General features: G+C 42.3%; 1 protein-coding gene across 1 annotated transcript in view; it reads right to left on the bottom strand.

The window, feature by feature from the left end:
* LOC147026448 (focal adhesion kinase 1-like) overlaps window positions 1-23,055 on the bottom strand; it is a 168,193-nt gene that overhangs the window by 2,436 nt on the left and 142,702 nt on the right. The gene's annotated exons all lie outside the window — the stretch shown is intronic.

Here is a 23,055-nt window from a genome sequence, read left to right as displayed (position 1 = left end):
CCTTGAGAGTGATCCGATGTGGAGGCACATACGCAGGTCCCCAGTGTCAATTGTGACGTCATATCAAACTAAGAAGAAGAAGAATTGTGACGTCAACCGTGCAAAAAGAAAAAAAAAGAACAAGAATTGTGATGTGAATAATGATGTCATAGCACCGTGTCCTGTCATTGGTTGGCAAATAAATGGCCGTAACTTGGGAAACACTTGGGAGACAGCTGAAACGGATGAAGAAGAACGATATCAAATTTTGAAAAGGCATATACTCAGGTCCCAGCGTCAATTGTGACATCATATCAAAAAAAAGAGGAAGCATTGTGACGTCATTCGTAACGTCATAGCACCGTGTCCTGTCATTGGTTGGTAAATAAATGGCCGAAACTTGGGAAACACTTGGGAAACAGCTGAAACGGATGAAGAAGAACGATATCAAATTTTGAAAAGGCATATTCTCAGGTCCCAGCGTCAATTGTGACATCATATCAAAAAAAGAGGAAGCATTGTGACGTCATAGCACAGTGTCCTGTCATTGGTTGGTAAATAAATGGCCGAAACTTGGGAAACACTTGGGAAACAGCTGAAACGGATGAAGAAGAACGATATCAAATTTTGAAAAGGCATATACTCAGGTCCCAGCGTCAATTGTGACATCATATCAAAAAAAAAGAGGAAGGATTGTGACGTCATTCGTGACGTCATAGCACCGTGTCCTGTCATTGGTTGGTAAATAAATGGCCGAAACTTGGGAACCGCTTGTCCGCTTAATATCAAACCTTGAAAAGGTGCATCCGCGGGTACCCAGCAATATTCCTGGGAAGTTTCAATGAGATCGGACCAGTGGCTGTCGAGAAACGGCGGTCGCATACAGACAGACAGACAGACAGACGGATAGAAAGACAGACAAAAACACACACACACATACACACAGATTGCTGGAATTATAGATAGATGATACAGATAACAAATAAATTTGAGAAGTAAAAATGATCAGGGTTATGAGGTAAATCAGATCAGTATCTCAAAGTAAGTACCTTATTTGCAACTAGGTGAGGCAGAGTATCTCACAGTAAATACCTTATTTGTAATGAGGTGAGGTAGATTATCTCACAGTAAATACCTTATTTGTAACTAGGTGAGGCAGAGTATCTCACAGTAAATACCTTATTTGTAATGAGGTGAGGTAGAGTATCTCACAGTAAATACCTTATTTGTAATGAGGTGAGGTAGAGTATCTCACAGTAAATACCTTATTTGTAACTAGGTGAGGTAGAGTATCTCACAGTAAATACCTTATTTGTAACTAGGTGAGGCAGAGTATCTCACAGTAAATACCTTATTTGTAATGAGGTGAGGTAGAGTATCTCACAGTAAATACCTTATTTGTAATGAGGTGAGGTAGAGTATCTCACAGTAAATACCTTATTTGTAACTAGGTGAGGTAGAGTATCTCACAGTAAATACCTTATTTGCAACTAGGTGAGGCAGAGTATCTCACAGTAAATACCTTATTTGTAATGAGGTGAGGTAGATTATCTCACAGTAAATACCTTATTTGTAACTAGGTGAGGCAGAGTATCTCACAGTAAATACCTTATTTGTAATGAGGTGAGGTAGAGTATCTCACAGTAAATACCTTATTTGTAATGAGGTGAGGTAGAGTATCTCACAGTAAATACCTTATTTGTAACTAGGTGAGGTAGAATATCTCACAGTAAATACCTTATTTGTAATGAGGTGAGGTAGAGTATCTCACAGTGAATAACTTCTTTGTAATGAGGTGAGGCAGAGTATCTTACAGTAAATACCTTATTTGTAACTAGGTGAGGTAGAGTATCTCACAGTAAATACCTTATTTGTAATGAGGTGAGGTAGAGTATCTCACAGTAAATACCTTATTTGTAACGAGGTGAGGCAGAGTATCTCACAGTAAGTACCTTATGTGTAATGAGGTGAGGTAGAGTATCTGACTGTAAATACCTTATTTGTAATGAGGTGAGGCAGAGTATCTCACAGTAAATACCTTATTTCTAACTAGGTGAGGCAGAGTATTACCTTATTTAAATTAAATTACCTTATTTCACAGGAAATACCTTATTTGTAATGAGGTGAGGCAGAGTATCTCACAGTAAATATCTTATTTGTAACTCGGCGAGGTAGAGTATCTCACAGTAAATACCTTATTTGTAACTATATACGGTGTAAATCCTCACAGTAAATACCTTGTTTCTAGTTAGTTAATGTGTAAAACCTCACAGTAAATACCTTATTTGTAACTAGTTAAGACGTAAATCCTCACAATAAACACCATATTTGTAAAGAGTTAGTGTATAAAACCTCAGAGTAAATACCTTATTTGTAACGAGTTGAGGTGTAAAACCTCACAGTAAATACCTTATTTAAAACTTGGTGAGGTGTAAAACCTCACAGTAAATAGCATATTTAAAACTTGGTGAGGTGTAAAACCTCACAGTAAATACCATACTTAAAACTTGGTGAGGTGTAAAACTTCACACTAATTACCTTATTTAAAACTTGGTGAGGTGTAAAACCTCACAGTAAATACCTTATTTAAAACGTAGTGAGGTGTAAAACCTCACAGTAAATTCCTTATTTAAAACTTGGTGAGGTGTAAAACCTCACACTAATTACCTTATTTAAAACTGGGTGAGATGCAAAACCTCACAGTAATTACCTTATTTAAAAGTGGGTGAGGTGTAAAACCTCACAGTAAATACCTTATTTAAAACTGGGTGAGGTGTAAAACCTCACAGTAAATACCTTATTTAAAACTAGGTGAGGTGTAAAACCTCACAGTAAAAACCATATTTAAAACTTGGTGAGGTGTAAAACCTCACAGTAAATACCTTATTTAAAACTTGGTGAGGTGTAAAACCTCACAGTAAATACCTTATTTAAAACTGGGTGAGGTGTAAAACCTCACAGTAATTACCTTATTTAAAACTTGGTGAGGTGTAAAACCTCACAGTAAATACCTTATTTAAAACTTGGTGAGGTGTAAAACCTCACAGTAAATACCTTATTTAAAACTGGGTGAGGTGTAAAACCTCACAGTAAATACCTTATTTAAAACTGGGTGAGGTGTAAAACCTCACAGTAATTACCTTATTTAAAACTTGGTGAGGTGTAAAACCTCACAGTAAATACCTTATTTAAAACTAGGTGAGGTGTAAAACCTCACAGTAATTACCTTATTTAAAACTGGGTGAGGTGTAAAACCTCACATTAATTACCTTATTTAAAAGTGGGTGAGGTGTAAAACCTCACAGTAAATACCTTATTTAAAACTTGGTGAGGTGTAAAACCTCACAGTAAATACCTTATTTAAAACTGGGTGAGGTGTAAAACCTCACAGTAAATACCTTATTTAAAACTAGGTGAGGTGTAAAACCTCACAGTAAAAACCATATTTAAAACTTGGTGAGGTGTAAAACCTCACAGTAAATACCTTATTTAAAACTTGGTGAGGTGTAAAACCTCACAGTAAATACCTTATTTAAAACTGGGTGAGGTGTAAAACCTCACAGTCAATACCTTATTTAAAACTTGGTGAGGTGTAAAACCTCACAGTAAATACCTTATTTAAAACTTGGTGAGGTGTAAAACCTCACAGTAAATACCTTATTTAAAACTGGCTGAGGTGTAAAACCTCACAGTAAATACCTTATTTAAAACTGGGTGAGGTGTAACACCTCACAGCAATTACCTTATTTAAAACTTGGTGAGGTGTAAAACCTCACAGTAAATACCTTATTTAAAACTAGGTGAGGTGTAAAACCTCACAGTAAATACCTTATTTAAAACTGGATGAGGTGTAAAACCTCACAGGAAATACCTTATTTAAAACTTGGTGAGGTGTAAAACCTCACACTAATTCCCTTATTTAAAACTGGGTGAGGTGTAAAACGTCACAGTAATTACCTTATTTAAAACTGGGTGAGGTGTAAAACGTCACAGTAATTACCTTATTTAAAACTTGGTGAGGTGTAAAACTTCACACTAATTACCTTATTTAAAACTAGGTGAGGTGTAAAACTTCACACTAACTACCTTATTTAAAACTTGGTGAGGTGTAAAACCTCACAGTAAATACCTTATTTAAAACTTGGTGAGGTGTAAAACTTCACAGTAAATACCTTATTTAAAACTCGGTGAGGTGTAAAACCTCACAGTAAATACCTTATTTAAAACTGGGTGAGGTGTAAAACCTCACAGTAATTACCTTATTTAAAACTTGGTGAGGTGTAAAACCTCACAGTAAATACCTTATTTAAAACTAGGTGAGGTGTAAAACCTCACAGTAAATACCTTATTTAAAACTTGGTGAGGTGTAAAACCTCACAGTAAATACCTTATTTAAAACTTAGTGAGGTGTAAAACCTCACAGTAAATTCCTTATTTAAAACTTGGTGAGGTGTAAAACCTCACACTAATTACCTTATTTAAAACTGGGTGAGGTGTAAAACGTCACAGTAATTACCTTATTTAAAACTGGGTGAGGTGTAAAACCTCACAGTAATTACCTTATTTAAAACTTTGTGAGGTGTGAAACTTCACACTAATTACCTTATTTAAAACAAGGTGAGGTGTAAAACTTCACACTAACTACCTTATTTAAAACTTGGTGAGGTGTAAAACCTCACAGTAAATACCTTATTTAAAACTTGGTGAGGTATAAAACCTCACAGTAAATACCTTATTTAAAACTTGGTGAGGTGTAAAACTTCACAGTAAATACCTTATTTAAAACTCGGTGAGGTGTAAAACCTCACAGTAAATACCATATTTTGAACTTGGTGAGGTGTAAAACTTCACAATAATTACCTTATTTAAATATTGGTGAGGTGTACAACTTCACAGTAAATACCTTATTTAAAACGTAGTGAGGTGTAAAACCTCACAGTAAATTCCTTATTTAAAACTTGGTGAGGTGTAAAACCTCACAGTAAATACCTTATTTAAAACTTGGTAAGGTGTAAAACCTCACACTAATTACCTTATTTAAAACTGGGTGAGATGCAAAACCTCACAGTAATTACCTTATTTAAAACTGGGTGAGGTGTAAAACCTCACAGTAAATACCTTATTTAAAACTTGGTGAGGTGTAAAACCTCACAGTAAATACCTTATTTAAAACTGGGTGAGGTGTAAAACCTCACAGTAAATACCTTATTTAAAACTGGGTGAGGTGTAAAACCTCACAGTAAATACCTTATTTAAAACTAGGTGAGGTGTAAAAGCTCACAGTAAATACCTTATTTAAAACTGGGTGAGGTGTAAAAGCTCACAGTAAATACCTTATTTAAAACTTGGTGAGGTGTAAAAGCTCACAGTAAATACCTTATTTAAAACTTGGTGAGGTGTAAAACTTCACAGTAAATACCTTATTTAAAACTTGGTGAGGTGTAAAACTTCACAGTAAATTCCTTATTTAAAACTCGGGGAGGTGTAAAACTTCACACTAATTACCTTATTTAAAACTCGGTGAGGTGTAAAACCTCACAGTAAATACCTTATTTAAAACTTGGTGAGGTGTAAAACCTCACAGTAAATACCATATTTAAAACTTGGTGAGGTGTAAAACTTCACAGTAAATACCATATTTAAAACTTGGTGAAGTGTAAAACCTCACACTAATTACCTTATTTAAAACTTGGTGAGGTGTAAAACCTCACAGTAAATACCTTATTTAAAACTTGGTGAGGTGTAAAACTTCACACTAATTACCTTATTTAAAACTTGGTGAGGTGTAAAACCTCACACTAATTACCTTATTTAAAACTTGGTGAGGTGTAAAACCTCACACTAATTACCTTATTTAAAACTTGGTGAGGTGTAAAACCTCACAGTAAATACCTTATTTCAAACGTAGTGAGTGTAAAACCTCACAGTAAATTCCTTATTTAAAACTTGGTGAGGTGTAAAACCTCACACTAATTACCTTATTTAAAACTTGGTGAGGTGTAAAACCTCACACTAATTACCTTATTTAAAACTGGGTGAGATGCAAAACCTCACACTAATTACCTTATTTAAATATTGGTGAGGTGTACAACTTCACAGTAAATACCTTATTTAAAACTTGGTGAGGTGTAAAACCTCACAGTAAATACCTTATTTAAAACTCGCTGAGGTGTAAAATCTCACAGTAAATACCTTATTTAAAACTTGGTGAGGTGTAAAACCTCACAGTAAGTACCTTATTTAAAACTTGGTAAGGTGTAAAACTTCACAGTAAATACCTTATTTAAAACTCGGTGAGGTGTAAAACTTCACACTAATTACCTTATTTAAAACTCGGGGAGGTGTAAAACTTCACAGTAAATACCATATTTAAAACTTGGTGAGGCGTAAAACCTCACACTAATTACCTTATTTAAAACTCGGTGAGGTGTAAAACTTCACACTAATTACCTTATTTAAAACTTGGTGAGGTGTAAAACCTCACAGTAAATACCATATTTCAAACTTGGTGAGGAGTAAAATTTCACACTAATTACCTTATTTAAAACTCGGTGAGGTGTAAAACTTCACAGTAAATACCTTATTTAAAACTTAGTGAGGTGTAAAACCTCACAGTAAATACCTTATTTAAAACTCGCTGAGGTGTAAAATCTCACAGTAAATACCTTATTTAAAACTTGGTGAGGTGTAAAACCTCACAGTAAATGCCTTATTTAAAACTTGGTAAGGTGTAAAACTTCACAGTAAATACCTTATTTAAAACTCGGTGAGGTGTAAAACTTCACACTAATTACCTTATATAAAACTCGGGGAGGTGTAAAACTTCACAGTAAATACCATATTTAAAACTTGGTGAGGTGTAAAACCTCACACTAATTACCTGATTTAAAACTCGGTGAGGTGTAAAACTTCACACTAATTACCTTATTTAAAACTTGGTGAGGTGTAAAACCTCACAGTAAATACCATATTTCAAACTTGGTGAGGAGTAAAATTTCACACTAATTACCTTATTTAAAACTCGGTGAGGTGTAAAACTTCACACTAATTACCTTATTTAAAACTTGGTGAGGTGTAAAACCTCACAGTAAATACCATATTTCAAACTTGGTGAGGAGTAAAATTTCACACTAATTACCTTATTTAAAACTCGGTGAGGTGTAAAACTTCACAGTAAATACCTTATTTAAAACTTGGTGAGGTGTAAAACCTCACAGTAAATACCATATTTAAAACTTGGTGAGGTGTAAAACTTCACAGTAAATTCCTTATTTAAAACTCGGGGAGGTGTAAAACCACAGTAAATACCATATTTAAAACTTGGTGAGGTGTAAAACCTCACACTAATTACCTTATTTAAAACTCGGGGAGGTGTAAAACCACAGTAAATACCATATTTAAAACTTGGTGAGGTGTAAAACCTCACACTAATTACCTTATTTAAAACTTGGTAAGGTGTAAAACCTCTCAGCAAATACCTCATTTAAAACTCTGTGAGGTATAAAACTTCACAGTACATACCTTATTTAAAACTCGGTGAGGTGTAAAACTTTACAGTAAATACCTTATTTAAAGCTCGGTGAGGTGTAAATCTTCACATTAATTATCTTATTTAAAACTAGGTGAGGTGTAAAACCTCACAGTAAATTCCTTATTTAAAACTTGGTGAGTGTAAAACCTCACAGTAATTACCTTATTTAAAACTCGGTGAGGTGTAAAACTTCACAATAATTATCTTATTTAAAACGAGGTGAGGTGTAAAACTTCACATTAATTACCTTATTTAAAACTGGGTGAGGTGTAAAACCTCACAGTAATTACCTTATTTTAAACTCGGTGAGGTGTAAAACTTCACTCTAATTATCTTATTTAAAACGAGGTAAGGTGTCAAACTTCACATTAATTACCTTATTTAAAACTGGGTGAGGTGTAAAACCTCACACTAATTACCTGATTTAAAACTTGGTGAGGTGTAAAACCTCACACTAATTACCTTATTTAAAACTCGGTGAAGTGTAAAACTTCACACTAATTGTCTTATTAAAAACGAGGTGAGGTGTAAAACTTCACATTAATTACCTTATTTAAAATTGGGTGAGGTGTAAAACCTCACACTAATTACCTTATTTAAAACTTGGTGAGGTGTAAAACCTCACAGTAATTACCTTATTTAAAACTCGGTGCGGTTTAAAACTTCACACTAATTATCTTATTTAAAACGAGGTAAGGTGTAAAACTTCACAGTAAATTCTTTGTTTAAAACTTGGTGAGGTGTAAAACCTCACACTAATTACCTTATTTAAACGAGGTGAGGTGTAAAACTTCACACTAAATATCTTATTTAAAACGAGGTGACATTCACATTCAAACGATGCCATTCAAACGAGGTAAAACTTCACATTAATTACCTTATTTAAAGCTGGGTGAGGTGTAAAATTACCTTATTTAAAAATCACAGTAAATACTTTATTTAAAACGAGGTGAGGTGTAAATCTTCACAGTAAATACCTTTTTTGTAACTCGGTGAGGTAGAGTATCTCACAGTAAATACCTTATTTGTCACTATTTCAGTCTAAAACCACACTTCGTTCTGGAAATAGAACAATGGAAGTTTTTCTTTTTTTATAATGCTTTCATCAGACAAGATTTGGACTGTTCTCTTCCACTGTAACTGCAGCAAAGACTTGCTCTCCTTTTCTCGATGGTAATCTATCTATAATTCCAGCAATCTCTGTGTGTCTGTCTGTCTGTATGCGACCGCCGTTTCTCGACGACCACCGGTCCTATCGGATTAAAACTTGCCAGGAATATTGCTGGGGACCCGCGGATGTGCCTTTTCGAGGTTTGATATCAATCAGACAAGCAGTTCCCAAGTTACGGCCTTTTATCTGTCAACCAATGACAGGACACGGTGCTATGACATCACGAATGACGTCACAATGAATGTTTATTTAAATGTTTTTTTTTGCACGATTGACGTCACAATTCTTCTTCTTCTTCGTTTTGTATGACGTCACCATCGACACTGGGGACCTGAGTATGTGCTTTTTCAAAGTTTGGTATCGTTCTTCATCCGTTTCAGCTGTTTCCCAAGTGTTTCCCGAGGTTTGAAAGCTGTTTTTTCCCAAGGTTTGAATTAATTGTTCAAATTATTAATTAATCCCAAGGTTTGAATTTTCCCAAGGGAAACAGCTGTTTCCCAAGGGTTTGAAAGCTGTTTTTTCCAAAGGTTGGAATTAATTGTTGTGCTTGGTAGACATTTGTGAATACATTTACAGAGAGAGGGGCGAGAGAGGAGGGGGGAGAGAGGAGAAGGGAGAGAGGGGGGGAGAGAAGGGCGAGAGAGGGGGAAGAGGGGGCAAGAGAGGGGAGAGAGAGGGGCGAGAGAGGAGGGGGGACAGAGGAGGGGGGAGAGAGGGGGAGAGAGGAGGGCGAGAGGGGGGAGAGAGGGGGGGCGAGAGAGAGGGGGCGTCACAATTCATCTTCTTCGTTTGATATGACGTCACAATTGATGCTGGGGACCTGATACTGCAGGCACGAATCTGCACATACTGGCACGCACATACTGGCACGCACCTACTGGCACGCCTCTACGGGCTAGTATAACAGAATAGACACATTGTTCATTCCTGCACTGTCCATCTCTACACGTTGTCTCCAGGCTGTCCATCTCTACACGTTGTCTCCATGCTGTCCATCTCCATGCTGTGCTTCTCCACGCTGTCCCTCTCCCTCCACGCTGTCCATGTTCCACGCTGTCTTTCTTGGTGGTGGTGGTCGTATGGCAGCTTAGCTGCCGGGGTAGCTATCATTTCTTGAAGCGCGACTGTGTCGCTGATGCAGTGCCCCTCTACCAGTACACACACTGGAGCTGGTACTCATTTCGCCGATCTCAGAAGGATGACAGGCTATGTCAACCCCCCTGGTGTATCAATTCAGCGGCCGAGGAGGCTTTAACTCAGGACCCGAGGATTCCAAGCCACCACCCTAACCACTGAGCCAACACCAGGCTGCTGTCCATCTCCACGCTGTTGGTCCATCTCCACGCTGTCGGTCCATCTCCACGCTGTCCCTCTCCAAGCTGTACATCTCCTTCCATGCTGCGCATCTCCACGCTGCGCATCCATCTCCATGCTGTGCGTCCATCTCCACGCTGTCTGTCCATCTCCACGCTGTCCATCTATGTCCTTGCTGTCCATCTCCATGCATGCCTGGTGTTGGCCTAATGGTTAAAGTGGTGAGCTTGGGATCCAAGGATCCCGAGTTCAAATCCTCCTCAGCTGTTGAATTAATACGAGGTGGGGTTGACTCTGCCTGTCGTCCTTCCGAGGTCGGCAAAATGAGTACCAGCTTGCTGGTATCCTGTGTCGGAGTGGCGACCCATCAGGATTGGTCCCAATAGCCAAGGAGACTGCTTCGGCAGCATGAACGCTCTGCAGAGAGTATGGTCCCAATGGATGGATGGATCTCCATGCTGTCCATCTATCTCCACGCTGTCCATCTTCAAGTTGTGCATCTCCATGCTATGTGTTCATCTCCATGAACTCAAACAACGCATTGCACAATTAGACGTTTCCTGTAAGGTACTCTCTTTGCAATTCAATGGGGGGATGAGTTGGAGGGGGGGGGCATTCCCGAGCCTTCACGGAAAAAATGGGGAGTAGAGGTTTGAAAAGGTGGGGAATTCCATGGGGAAAAGGGGATTGAAAAGGTGGGGAGTTCTGGCAATTGAGATAAGGTCGGGAACGTTGGCTGTCCAAATGTAGCAAATAATTATCTTGTGGTTTTTAGGGGGAAAAGCAACAAATGCACCCGAGATTAATTCCCACAGTCCATCTGTGTATCCATTCCACCAATGAACACAAGACAGTCGACGCCATCATTTGGTGCAGCAATGAATCCGTTTTGGTTGCCTTCATATGGAGTAAAGGAGGACGTCGTTGGAGACACCTGTGCCGGATCCAACTCGCTGTGTTTCCTTCTCACTCCATGACTCTCATTCCAGCAGTTTCTCATCCTGTTAAGCCCAAGCGAGTTTATTGAATTGCGGGAATTTCCGATGATATCCACCACGGAAAATCTTCGAACAACGTCATCATTTCAATTCCCTTTTAACAGTTTCAAACAGCTTGTAAAAGGATGACTTTCGAGCACAAATAAGCATATTTTAATATCTCGAACGTCCTCGAAACGCGTAATTTCCTCAAAATCAAACAACCACGAGTTCCCAATTTCATATTGGGTTTTTATAACACAGGACACCTCAACCTGTAACCATGGAGACGTTTACATCAGCTGAGTCGTCGTTATCGAGTAAATTCAAAAAGCACACAATGGGAGAGGAGGTGTGGCTGGAGCATTTCCCGACATGCTTCGCGCCACCAGCATTGGACAATTGTAATTTTGAATCAACAGCCGTTGACGGGTTGTCTTTTTTTTCCAACGACATTTTTCGATCCTCAATCAATCCTTTTAGTTTTGCTCAAAAATACAAATTGGTTTTGTATTTCCTCAATGGTTAACACCTTCCGACTGATGACACATCATATCTGGACAAGTACGTGGCCTGAGCCGGATTATCGCACAACGCCATTAAAAGGCATCTTCACCCATCGCCTGCCAAACTACTGATGGGAAAATGTAATGTCCCCGGAACTCAGCTTCACTCCTGGAAGTCCATTGTCAACAAAGCCGCACTCCTTCCGGAAAGATTCCCGGCCAGTGACGCGCTTCTCACACGCCCCGCCCTTCCGGATCCGGAAATACGTCATTAAAGCTCCAAAGACAACAATAAGATGAATTAACACCAATGACTGGTGACATTCCAAGGGTAAACAAGAAAACACTAACACTGTGATGTAATGTGTTGTCATGACTCCTGAGCATGCCCTCGGGCCCCACGGATGGGAAAAGGAAATGAATGAAGACAGTACTTGCTGAGACCTCGACCAAAAGAGTCTGTGTCGTTGGTGTTTATCACAAAATTCATATTATACAGAAACGTAGCGTACTGGGCACGTTGGATACTTTACATGGTGACAGAAGTTAAAGCGATATGTCTGGATTAAAGTCACCAGGACACTTTTTCAATTCAGGGAATGTCTCAAAAAAGGAAACTGGAAGGAGTGGATTCGGGCCTACAGAGGGTACGCGTTGGCGCTGGGACTTACGAAGGAAAGTGAGGATGTTCAATGTGCCACATTCCTCCATGTGGCAGGACCAGCCGCCCAGGCAATAAACGTGACCATGTCGTTTGCCTCTGAAGACTAGAGACAAAATAGGCCTGCTCAAGGATACATTTCAGGCGTTCTACGAGCCAAGGAAAAATGTGACCGTGTCCCGGTTCAACTCCCATTCCCAGAGGAAGGGAGAGAACGTTGATAGTTTCCTAACGGACGTTAGCAAAAGACTTAGTGGGGCAACTTAGCTAAATATAGCATAACAATTGTGCATTTTGTGAGGAAAGCACCAAATTTGGCACACTAGTAGCCTATCATATTATGAACAGATTTGGATATTGGGACATCTAAAATTCAGCCGCTGATGGCTGTGGCAGCCATTTTCCACTGCCATCAAAAATTTGAGATGGCTCAATATCCAAATCTGTTCATAATATGATTGGCTACTAGTGTGCCAAATTTGGTGCTTTCCTCACAAAATGCACAATTGTTATGCTAAGTTGCCCCACTAACTGTGAATATTCAAGCTGGAGGAGTCATTAATCACACAGGATTCTGTGTGGTGTCATGAGAATGACAGGGGCAACTTCTTCTTCATCTTCTTCCTTGCTCTTCTTCCTCATGCACAACCTGTGGCTTCTGGTTGCATTATTGGTTGAGAGCACATCTATGCCACTGGTGCAGTGCCCCAATTACCAGTACACTGGGGCTCATTTCATCAACCTCAGAAGGATTACAGGCTGAGTCAACCGCACCTGGTATCAATTCAACAATGACAGGAGCACGAACTCAGGACCCGAAGATCCCAAGCCAACCACCCTAACCACTAAGGCAACACCAGTCTGACATCATCTCTGCGAAAGCTGCTTCAAATGGATAAGCTCATGTTCGAAAACTGCATCGACCTTTGCAAAATAAGAGTACTCAGCACTAAACAAAGTAAAACTATCACCCAAGCTTTGTCTTCCGACGTCCATGAGGTCCAGCAGGCCTGACCACCTCTGAGTGCTGGTAGAGCCACAGGAAGCCCGACTTAGGAGCAACGCACACACATCATTCGGTGATTGCCGACTATGCCAAGAACACTGGCAGAGAAACACCAATCCATGCGAGAAGTGCACCTATGACCACCCACCTGGCAGAGTTCCAAAAATGTCGAGCACATGGCAAGATCTTCCACTCCATGAGGTCGAGTAGGTGCACCACCGAGAAAAATGTGCAGGAGATCAATGGAGGAGATCAACGCACAGTGCGATACACCACATCAGCATGGTTAGCCTTGACAATTATCTTGGTGATGAAGAGGAAGGAGGGTTTCCTAAGGGAGCCTGCATAGGGTTGAACCCCAAAACAGGTTTTTCTTTCTTCTCAGAAACTACACAAACAATTACAATGAAACTTAATGACAACCTTCATCACCCGTGATGTACCAAAGTTTGTTCATGGCATTGAAAAAAATTGGGGTCTATTGGGGTCTATGGAGAGGATTTATTGGAGGATGCCCCCCCCCCCCCCGGTCAGGTCACGTCAGGTCAGATTAGATCTGTGACTTGCTACAGGTACCATGTAAACCTATGCTAACCTGTTCCATGGTCGGGTTATCGGCGACTAAACCGTCTCCCACACCACGTTTCTTGGTGAGGTGGGTTTATGATATGGACACCCAGTAGGATGAAGAACAAAACCTGTCAAAGAGTGGAGGAGATCCTTGTGAGCCAACAGCGATCCATATCTAGTGCCCAACTGTGTCTGCGTACGTCCTATAATTGGGTTTTCTTTTTCGAGGAGGTTGGTTGCAGGATTTGCACTCCGGCCACCGTGAAACGCTTCACTGCACAAAACATTTCAGAAGCGTAAAAAAATCTGAAAACCCACTCCGTGGGAATACCTCCTGTGCAGCTTCCCATTGCAGGGCAGCTCACCAGATGACAGGATTGGGGCAAAGCCTTCGGGAACCCCAATCTTTGATTATAGGAGGGAAACCACGGGGTAACATTCCCGGGTCAGATTGCGGGAGAGTGAGTCGGGGTGGTGCTGAGGTGTTCTCCACCAGATGACGATCTACTTGGGTTAACCTGAGGTGGTCCCTTCAGGTGGGTGCCTGGAAAATACTATCCCAAAGAGAGGATGATCACCTGTCTCTGTTATCATCTGAGCTCAAGCGTTTGGACATCGGGATTGCAGCTCTCTCTGAGGTTCGGAGACCGGATTGCGGTGAGATAATGGTGAGTGGTTACACCTACTATTGGTCTGGTCGCTCTGATGGTTACCATACCCAAGGAGTTGCTGTAGCTGTGTCCAATAAGCTGACTGCAATGATAATTGAGGTAACGCCGGTCAACGAGCGAATTATGAGACGAAGGATTCATCACTCCGTGGGTGTCATTTCCCAGGTGTCTGGATTCGCTCCAAATGAGGTGAGTGATCTCACCGTGAAGGATGCATTCTATGCCATGTTCGAGTCTGTGGTTGATCAGTGCCCCAGGCGAGTTACACTTCTAGTCTTGGGGGATTTCAATGCATCGACTGGAACTTATAGGGATGGATATGAGGTGTGTGTTGGTCCTCATGGGTCTGGAACTGTGAATCAGGATAGCACTAAGTTCCTTGACTTTGCAAGAAGTCATGGACTTAGAGTGGATGGTTCATGGCTTCAGCGCCCACAAGCTCATGACTGGACTTGGTATTCCAACGCTGGCGGTGTGGCAAAGGGGATTGACCAGGTGCTCATTGTCGGTCGCTGGATGAGGATCCAGAACTGCAGGGTCGACCGGAGTGCTCAGTTCCTCAATACTGACCACCGGCTTGTTGTAGCAACTCTTAAGTTGCACCTTAAATCCAGGAGAATGGTACCATCCCAGCCGAGGCTGGATGTTGGCAAGCTCAAGGATGAGAGGGTAGCTGAGGAGTTTGTGAACAGGCTGAGTGGAGATTTGGGGGTTCTACGTGCTTTGGTGGATCCAGAAGAGTTGTGGAGTGCCTTCAAGACCACTGTCCTTGATGGTGCCGGTGGATGTCTTGGAACTCACCAGAGTGCGAAGAAGAATTTTGTCTCTCAAGGGACACTTGATTCCATTGTCCAGAGTCGCAGGGCCAGGCTGAATGGCAGAGCTGAGCTGTTCAGGGAGCTGAGGCGTAATTCTGAACGTGCACTTTGGGTGGACAAGCAAGCCAATGTAGAGGAATCAGGGAGTGGGTAGAGCATCACCTGTGGTCAAATGATTCTGGTTCTGCTTACAGGGGAATTCGCACATTGCTTTTGTTCAAGACCATCTCTCGGTGTACTGTAGTTAGAGCAGAGGGTGGTAGGCTCTTGACAGAGGAGTCTGAAGTGAAGGCCCGCTGGGCCGGTTTCTTTGAGCGGTTGTACCAGTCTGATCCACCAGATGTACCAGTCGAGTTGGACATCAATAATGTTACAATCCCTGTTGCTGACCCTCCCATCAACTGTGTTCCACCTTCGTTTGTGGAAACACGGACTGCGGTGAACCGGTTAAAATGGGGTAAAGCTCCAGGGATCTGTGGCATCCATGCTGAACTTATCAAGGCTGGTGGAAATGCTGTACTCGTGTCGTTGCATGCAGTTTTGTGCTCTGCTTGGAACACAGGCATCATCCCAACTGACTGGAAGAGGGGCATTTTTATCCCTCACTGGAAAGGGAAGGGTGATCGCCAAGAATGCTACAACTACCAAGGGGTGACATTGTTCTCAGTGCCAGGCAAGGTCTTTGCTTGGATAATTTTGATGGGGTTCACCACCATTTGCTTGAGCACCAGCATCCAGAGCAGACAGCCTTTACTCCAAAGAGGTCAACGATTGACCGTATCCTTGCTCTTCAGGTCCTCACCGAACGCAGACGAGAGTTTTGGCAGGGGCTGCTTGCAGCCTATGTTGATCTCTATAAAGCGCTCGATTCAGTGAATCGGGATGCCCTCTGGAGGATTCTTGGTCTTCGTGGGGTGCCACCAAAGCTGATCGATCTGATGTCTGAACTCTACTCTGGTACTGAGAGCGCCGTGAGATGTGGTGGTACCATCTCTGACTTATTTCCAATTCCCACTGGAGTTCGTCAGGGGTGTGTATTGGCCCCCACACTTTTCAGCACTTGTATGGACTGCATTCTTGGGAGGATGCGGAGAGATCAAGCTGCGGTGCATCAATTGGGAATATCAAGGTCTCTGACCTTGATTTCGCAGATTATGCAGTCATCTTTGCGGAGACTCGAGATATCCTTTTGGGGGCCCTCCAGGTGCTGAATGAGGAGTCGGAGCCACTGGGATTGCGGGTTTCATGGGTCAAAACTAAGATGCAGGCTTTCAATGACATCTTGGACACTGCCTTCCTGTCTGTACCTGTTTGTGGTGAGGATGTTGAGGTCGTGGAGAGATTCACTTTCCTTGGCAGTGATATTCATGTCTCTGCTGGCTGTGAGCCAGAGGTCAACAGACATCTGGGTCGGGCCGAGGGAGTCATGGATTTACTTGTCATGGGGTGTGGTGCTTGCGGTTCCTGTGCAGTAGGACAAGAGTCTGAGTCTTCAGGTCCTTGGTGCTTCCGTTCTTTCTCTATGGATGTGAGACTTGGACTCTGACCAGGTTGTCGGATCTGAGATGGAGACTTAATTCCTTTGGTATCAGCTCTCTGTGGTGGAGAATCATTCGTGATCGCTGCTCGGAATTTGTGTCCAACGAGCGGTTGCTGAGAGAGACTCAAATGAGATTTGTTACCTGCATAGTCTGTGAGCATCAGGTGCGGCTGTATGGTCGTGTGGCTCATTTTCCTGACGCTGATTCTGCTCACCAGATTCTCTCGGTGAGGGAGCCTCGTGAGTGGAGGAGGCCAATGGGCCGACCACGTTCCTCGTGGTTGCAGCAGGTTGATCAGAATCTCAAGGAGATGGGGATGTGCCAGGCATCTGCCTGGGGTATGACCAGATGGAGGCCCCTGGAGTACCGGTGGAAAGTGGACGCAGTGACGCGCTGCTCTGGCGCATGCTCCCGTACCTGACCTGACCCAAAAAAGAGGTATTTGCTTTCTTCTCAAATACTACACACATAATGCCAATGAAACTTCACTACATCCTTCGTGATGTGCAAAGTTTATTCATGATATAAAAAAAAATCCAGGTGTCAGGGCGCATATGGAGGGGTTGCCCCAAAATATGTATTTGCTTTCTTCTCCGAAACTACACACACATTATCGATGAAACTTGACCACAACCTTCACCCATGGGACACAACTCTCAAAGGACCCTGGATACCATTGACTGGAGTCTCAGGGCCAGGCTTAATGGCAGAGCTGAGCTGTTCAGGAAGTTGAGGCATTAAACTGTATGTGTGCTGAGGGCAGACAAGGAGGTCTATGTGTGAAGACTCTGTGAGGGGGTCGAGCATCAACTATGATCATGTGATTGTCGTCCTGCTGAGATAGGAGTTTGTGCATTGTGTTCCTCCAATCTCATCCCTCGATGTACTGTAGTCAGAACAGAGGGTGGTTGGCTCTTGAGAAAGGAATCTGAAGGGAAGGCCCACTGGGCCAGTTACTTTGAGCAGCTGTACCAAGCTGACCCACCAGTGGTTGAGTTGGATGTCAGGGATGATATTATTCCGATGGCTGACCTTCCAATCAACTGTGAACCACCTTCATTTGTGGAAACACGGTCTGCAGTGAACAAGTCAAAAGGGGTAATGCTCCTGGGAGCTGGGGCTTGCATGCTGAACTTCTCAAGGCTGGTGGAAATGCTGTACTCATGTCGTTGCATGCAGAGCTGTGCTCTGTTTGGAACACAGGAATCATCCCAACTGACTGGAAGAGGGGCCTTGTTGTTACTCTCTGGAAAGGGAAGGGTGATCGCCAGGACTGCAACAACTACTGAGAGGTGACGCTGCTCTCAGTGCCAGGCAGGGTCGTTGCTCAGATAATTTTTGATCATCTTCGCCACCATCTGCTTGAGCATCAGCACCCAGAGCAGTTGGGCTTCACACCACAGGTCAACGATTGACCGTGTCCTTGCTATTTAGGTCCTCCCCAAATGCAGACGAGAGTTTCAGCAGAGGCTGCTTTCCGCCTCTGTTGATCTCTGCAAAGCATTTGATATCGTGAATCGGGATGCCCTCTGGAAGATTCTCAGTCTTCGGGGTTTACCAAAAATGATCAATCTGAATTCTGAACTATACTCTGGTACTGAGAGTGCTGTAAGGTGTAGTGGTTCCATCTCTGACTTATTTTCAGTTGTCACTGGAGTTCACCAGGGTTGTGTACTGGCCTCCACACTATTCAGCGCTTGTATGGACTGGAATCTGGGAATGATATTGGAAAGATCAAGCTGCATTGTATTGTATGGGAGTGTCAGGATCTGTGACCTTGATTTCACAGACGATGCAGTCATCTTTGCTGAGATAATGGATAAGCTTTTGGGGGCCCTCAATGTGCGGAATGAGGAGTCGAAGCCACTGGGACTCAGGGATTCCTGGGTCAAAACTAAGATCCAGGCTTTCAATAACATCTTGGATTCTGCTATCTTCTCGTTATCTGTTTACGGTGAGGATGTTGAGGTCATGGAGAGATTTACTTGCCTTGGCAGTGATATTCATGTCTTCACTTGCTGTGAGCCTAAGGCCAGTAGACATCTGGGTCGGGCCTGGGGAGTCATTAATTCACTGGATCATGGGGAGTGGCACTGTCGGTACAGATGCAAGACGTCGAAAGTCCGACTCTTCAGGTTATTGGTGCTTCCAGTCCTGCTCTATAGATGTGAGACTTTGACTCTGACCAATCATCAGATATGGAGACTTAACTGCTTCGGCACCAGGTCTTTACAGAGAATCCTCGGCTATTGCTGGCAGGACTTTGTCTCCAATGAGTGGTTGCTGAGAGAGACTCAGATGAGATCTGTTACCTGTATAGCCCATGAGCGTCAGCTGCAACTGTACGGAGATGTGTCTTGTTTTCGTGACCTGATCCTGCATACCAGATTCTCTCAGCGAGGGAACTTCGTGAGTGGAGGAGGCCAATGGGCCATCAACATGCTTCGTAGTTGCAGCAGGTTGATCAGCATCTCAAGGAGATGGGGATGGTCCAGGCATCTGTCTCGGGGATGGCCAGATGGAGGCCCTGGAGTACCAGCGGAAAGTGGACGCAGGATGAAAGCGCACCACTCTGGCGCATGCTCCCATACCTGACCTGACCTGATTGTGTGTGGGTGTTTGGGGAGGGGGGTAAGGACCTCAAGTCACATTTTACATGATGCAGAATTTCCACAGGTCCATAATAGTCCCATTGTGTCTTCTTGGTCCGTTGGGTCTTTTGGTTCCTCGAGGTATTTTGTGTCCTCTGGGTCTTTTGTGTCCTTGGGGTCTTTTGGATGCCCTGTGTCTTTTTGGTCCTTGAGGTCTGAGTCCTCTGGATCTTTTGGGTGTTTGGGCTCCCTAGAGTCTTTTGCATCATCTGGGTCGTTGGGGTCCTTGGTGGTCTTTTGGGTCCTTTTGGTATTTTAGGTCATCAGGGTCCTCGGGGTCTTTTGGGTGTTTTGATTTCTTGGGGTATTTAGGGTTTTATGTGTCTTGTGGGTCTTTTCAGTCTTTTGAGTATTTTTGGTCTCGAGTCTTCTGGGTCTTTGGAGCATTCTTGGGTCTTTAAGGGTCATTGGGGTCTTAAATCTTTTCTTTCAAGCTTCTGGGTCTCACTATCTGCCATGACCTTTCCTGGGAAAGTCACATTTCCAACCTTGCCTCAAAAGCCAGTCGCCGACTGGGAATCCTCCGTCGTGCAAAGTCCTTCCTCGGCCCTCTTGAGCTCCTGACCACTTACAAAGCTTTTGTCCGTAGCCTGATGGAGTACTGCTCTCCCCTCTGGGCTGGTGCTCCTGCCTCCCACCTTTCTCGACTTCACGCTGTCGAAACCAGGGCTTTTAAGATCATTGGCATCTCCCGCAATGAAGCTGAGTCTTTGGGCCTCTCACTCAATCACCGCAGGTTGGTCGGTGGTCTTTCTGTCTTCTACCGACTCCTCTCCAGCCTTGCCCCCCTGCTCTCTCTGCGATTTGTCCCAACCACATTTCCACAGGGCGCTCAAGGTCCGCCAACAAACCCCTTCTGGTAAAACTACCAAAATCACGAATCACTGCTCATCTTCACTCTTTCATTCCTCTTTTTTCCCGCCTTTGGAATAAACTTCCTCACTCTATTCTTTCCCATTCTTCCCTTCAGGCTTTCAAAACAGCTGTTCACCACCACCTCTTATCTTCCCCCATCCAAATCCTCGATCTTTTCTACCCCCGATAATCCACCCAAGCCCACCTCCTTCAATTCCCCTGCTTTCCTTCCTGAAAGTCCCTGTAATGTCCATCTTCTCTTCGCCATGTTCCCCGTCCCATCCCCATCCCTCTCCCTTCCACAGTTCACGTGTCTGTTCCCCAATGTTTTGTCCCTTCCACTCCCGCCCCTCTTGTCTCATGCCTCCTTGCTGTGAGTTGTGTGTTAGCTCTCATACGAGCCTCGACCAAGGTATACAAAAAAAAAAAAAAAAAAAAAAAAAAAAATGTGCATGAAACAAACTGCTTTAGTAAATCACAAGAACAGGAGTATTTTATAGTATCAGTCAATGCTTTGTGTGTCTGCCCTTTAAGTTATTGAGTGCCATCATTGAGTGTCGTCAGGACACCTGGTATGGCTGCCAAAACCATGTGACCTATCAATTAGAAATTAACAAACTGATATTCACTAATCATGTGCAATACGTATGTGAAGTTTCCCTTTGATCTGACCAGCCTTTCTGGAGAAGATGTTTGAAGGTTTTACGGTAAATTCAATATGGCCGCCAAACCATGCAACCTATCAATAAGAAATAAACAAACTTGTAAAAGGATGTCATGGGGAATGTGTGTGTAAAGTTTCGCCTCAATCTGTTGAGCCGTTCTGGAGAAGTTTTTAATCGTTTTTTTTTCAAAACAAGATGGCTGCCACACCTAGTCACCTATGACGTCATAATACATTTTTTCTGTGGTGATTTGTTGTGTCGATGAAGCACAATAAATATCAGATTTTTCCCATTCCACGTTCTACTTGACGCATTTTCACCAGCATACTGCTTCATCGATGACGTCATGAAAAATCACACGTATTCCTCATGGGGAGCTTATTAAAATGTATGAAGCAAAAAGATTTTCCATTGCACTGTTTCAGAGATACAGAGGTCAAAATTTTATCGGTTTTTTCAAGATGGTGCCCTTACCACATGATCTATGACGTCATAATTATCAATTAAGTATGCTATCAAAAAAGATCCATACTAAGGTGAAAATTTTGTGTCGATCGGACTTACCGTTCCAGAGAAAATGATTTTTAAACCGAAAAAGCCTGCAAATTGCCGGCGAAAAAAGAAAAATAAGAAATAAACAGAAGAAAAACAATAGGTTACCCCGTCCATTTGACTGGGTACCCTAATAAACAAGAAAAACAATAGGTTACCCAGTCCATTTGACAGGTAACCTAATAAACAAGAAAAACAATAGGTTACCCAGTCCATTCGATTGGGTACCCGAATAAACAAGAAAAACAATAGGTTAGCCAGTCCATTTGACTGGGTACCCGAATAAACAAGAAAAACAATAGGTTACCCATTCCATTTGATTGGGTACCCAAATAAACAAGAAAAACAATAGGTTACCCAGTCCATTTGACTGGGTACCCGAATAAACAAGAAAAACAATAGGTTACCCAGTCCATTTTATTGGGTACCCGAATAAACAAGAAAAACAATAGGTTAGCCAGTCCATTTGACTGGATACCCGAATAAACAAGAAAAACAATAGGTTACCCAGTCCATTTGATTGGGTACCCGAATAAACAAGAAAAACAATAGGTTAGCCAGTCCATTTGACTGGGTACCCGAATAAACAAGAAAAACAATAGGTTACCCAGTCCATTTGATTGGGTACCCGAATAAACAAGAAAAACAATAGGTTACCCAGTCCATTTGACTGGGTACCCTAATAAACAAGAAAAACAATAGGTTCCCCAGTCCATTCGATTGGGTACCCTAATAAACAAGAAAAACAATAGGTTACCCAGTCCATTTGACTGGGTACTCTAATAAACAAGAAAAACAATAGGTTACCCAGTCCATTTGACTGGGTACTCTAATAAACAAGAAAAACAATAGGTTAGCCAGTCCATTTGACTGGGTACCCTAATAAACAAGAAAAACAATAGGTTACCCAGTCCATTCGATTGGTACCCTAATAAACAAGAAAAACAATAGGTTACCCAGTCCATTTGACTGGGTACTCTAATAAACAAGAAAAACAATAGGTTACCCAGTCCATTTGACTGGGTACTCTAATAAACAAGAAAAACAATAGGTTACCCAGTCCATTTGACTGGGTACTCTAATAAACAAGAAAAACAATAGGTTACCCAGTCCATTTGATTGGGTACCCGAATAAACAAGAAAAACAATAGGTTACCCAGTCCATTAGACTGGTTACCCTAATAAAAAAACACCATTGTAACCCATGATTTTTGGGTCAAAAAGAGGTGAGAACTCATGATGGAGAGTGGTCAACTTCGCCCTAATATCCTTCGCCAGGATGTTGTCAGGATCAACACAGATCGTGTCAACACAGCCATGAGGTGAAGGTGGTGGTACACACTGAGGCAACATTGGAGGGGGGCTCACAAGCTCAGAGACGAAGGTAGCATGAGTGATTCCTTAAATTGGAATATCACTTTATAGTGATGGAACTTATAGTACAGTTGGGAATGTGAACGCAGCCACATACACTGTGCACAACGTCAGGATGAGGCCACACCTGCATGGATGATGAGTCTTGTGTACAAAGGGATCTTTGACTGGGCTCATTGGTGATGCCAGAACAAGTGCCAGGGATGTCTGAAA

Source organism: Eptatretus burgeri, chromosome 5, assembly GCF_056783735.1.
Source record: "Eptatretus burgeri isolate ZD-2024b chromosome 5, Ebu_testis_v1, whole genome shotgun sequence".
Taxonomy (NCBI): domain Eukaryota; kingdom Metazoa; phylum Chordata; class Myxini; order Myxiniformes; family Myxinidae; genus Eptatretus; species Eptatretus burgeri.
This window is presented reverse-complemented; position numbering and strand designations above follow the sequence as displayed.